The 2,724-nt window shown below is 44.0% G+C and overlaps 1 pseudogene; it reads right to left on the minus strand.

The window, feature by feature from the left end:
* Nucleotides 1-578: 578 nt before the first annotated feature.
* Nucleotides 579-1,462, minus strand: LOC132509162 (small ribosomal subunit protein uS5-like; annotated as a pseudogene).
* Between the last annotated feature and the right edge of the window lie 1,262 nt (nucleotides 1,463-2,724).

Here is a 2,724-nt window from a genome sequence, read left to right on the forward strand (position 1 = left end):
TGTATGATGCCCACCAACATTAGGGAGGGCCATCTGCTTTACTCAGTCCCCCAACTGAAATGCTAATCTCTTCTTGAAACATTCTTAAAAACACACCCAGAAAAAAACGTTTAACTAGATGTCTGCGCATTCTGTGGCCCAGTCAAGTTGACATATAAAATTAACCATAATACCATCTGATCAGATAGGGTATATTTACCTCCTTCTCCTCAAAGAGAGAAGCAGTTAGTGAATATTGAATAGTATAAGGTCTATGTGGACCTCGTCAACTTACTACTTCACCACAGGTTCTTCTTAAGAAGATCACAGATAACAAGGACATGTAAGGGAAAGGATGATAAAAATGTCTTCCTTGACCTCTATGTATACCTGAAAATTGGGGAGATTGTATATGGACAGAACAATGTCACACTCAGAGACTGGAGGAAAGGACAATCATAACTTTCTCCCCTTTCTTTTTTCCCACCCATGATAAGGAACACCTGGAGAGAGAGAGTCCTATTCAAAATAGAACTAAAAAGAAATTGAAAGGGCATTAAAAGAGCTGGAGTGTGATTTTTTTTTTTAACCAGCTTCATTCACTTTATTTTTCTCATATAAAATTGTGTGGTGGCTACAGCTGGCACCTGCGTCCTCTGCATGGAAACTCTGGTGGGTCTTTACAGGATGGTCAGTGAATTCATGATACGGAGACTTGGTGAACACTGTCTCTTTCCAGAGATCAGGAGTGAGATAACTGTAGGTCTTGGAAATGGCATCAAAAGTGGCCTTGGCGAAATTGCCCAGGGTGGTGGTGCAGCCCCTGGCAGAGATGTAGCAGTTGTCAATTCCAGCCATTATCAGTAGCTTCTTGGGCACAGGGGCTAAGACAATGCCCGTGCCCCTGGGGGCAGGGATGAGGCACACCAGCACAGAGCCACAGAGGCCATTCACCTTGCAAGGGATGGTATGGGGCTTGCCAATCTTGCTCCCCCAGTAGCCTTGCTGCACTGGGATGATGGAGAGCTTGGCTTGAATGATGGCCCCACGGATGGCAGTGGCTTACCTCCTTAGAGCACTTGACACCCAAACCACATTGTCCGTTGTAATCCCCAGTGGCAACAAATGCCTTGAACTTGGTCTGATGGCCAGCACAGGTCTGCTTTTGCACAGGCATAATCTTCAAAACCTCATCCTTGAGGGATGCCCCCAAGAAAAAGTCAGTGATCTCAGATTCCTTGATGGGTAGAGAGAAGAGATAGATCTGCTCCAGGGACTTGATCTTCATGTCCTTGACCAGGCGGCCCAGCTTGGTGACAGGGAGCCTCTCCTCGTCCTCGGCCTTGCCTCTGTGAGCTCCATGGCCTTGGCCCCGGCCCAGGACCCCTAGGCTGAAGCCTCTGAGGAAGCCACCTCGGCCTCCCATTCCAGGGCCCCCAGGGCCTCTGGGCCCTCCCGCAGCACCAGCGTCATCCGCCGTTTGGTGTTTTTATGGATAAGAAATTGAATGTGATTCTTGAAAGACTCGATGCTGCCTGGAGATTTGACTGTAGGTAGGCCAATTCGTACCCCACTCTCCCACACACATACATAAAACAGACATAACATGAGCAACGTATAAGAGCACTTAAGAAAATTATAGGCCAAGAGAAAAGGAGGAAATTAGAAGTGAGTGGGGAGAAACTGAGATATTTTGCATGTGTATTTTGTGCCAGGCTCTGTGTTTGGCTCTATCTCAAATCCTACCTGCACTAGTGTATCAAATGAAACAGGACCCATTTCAAACACACCCTGCTGGTTTCCAACTGTGTTAGCATCTTAGATGAAGAAACATATCTTCTTTCAGTGTTGCCCATCTCACCATGTTTTCACACAGCAGAGTAACTTTCTCAAAAGCAACCTGAAGATAACACTGCACCCCCTACTTGAAACCACTCAATAACCTTCAAAGCCCTTGATAAAGTTTAAGATATTAGGCTAAGTTTACAAGGCTCTTTGTGATTTGGTACTGCTTATTCTCAGATTTTATCGCTTTTTTCTCCTATCTCTCAGAGTTTATTTTCTCTTTGTTCTCAGATTTTATCTCCTCCTTCTTATCATTCCAAGTAAACATAGACACTCCACATTCATGAAAGTATATCTTCTCTCAGATCTTCTCATGTACCATGTGCCATTCACACATGAAGATCCATCAGTCTGTAAAAGCTTCCCCAAATAGTCCACTGCCTACTCCTATGCCCACCGTCTCTGAATGCACAGTTTATATTCATCCTTCAGGTCTCACATCCAAATACAAGTCCAAAGCCCTTCTTAGTGTTCTCTAGTTCCTCGTACGTATTTGTCTTAAACTTATCTCTGAGTTTCTGCACATGTAGAGAAATTGTTTTTGCCTATTTTATTCTTAGCACCTGGCATAGTAACTGACCTATGATAGCCTCCCCCAAATTGTATTTCAAATCAAAGCTTATCAGTGGCTCAAGAAGATACATTTATTCTGAAGTCATACCAAAACATAAAGTGCCCTAAGTATTGAATTATTCTGACTGACAACACTGGGGAAGTGACTGTCAGTGTGCACATACACACACATACACACACATATATGATAATAAGCGATTTCAGTGATTAAGTGCTTGGGAGTCACCAACAACTTCCTGAGGTCGCATGTCCACAAGTAGAAGTGTTTTTGCACTTGTAAGTTGGAAATGCACCCATTCATTCATTCAATCATTCATTAATTTATCC

Source organism: Lagenorhynchus albirostris, chromosome 19 (genome assembly GCF_949774975.1).
Source record: "Lagenorhynchus albirostris chromosome 19, mLagAlb1.1, whole genome shotgun sequence".
In the NCBI taxonomy this organism is placed as follows: domain Eukaryota; kingdom Metazoa; phylum Chordata; class Mammalia; order Artiodactyla; family Delphinidae; genus Lagenorhynchus; species Lagenorhynchus albirostris.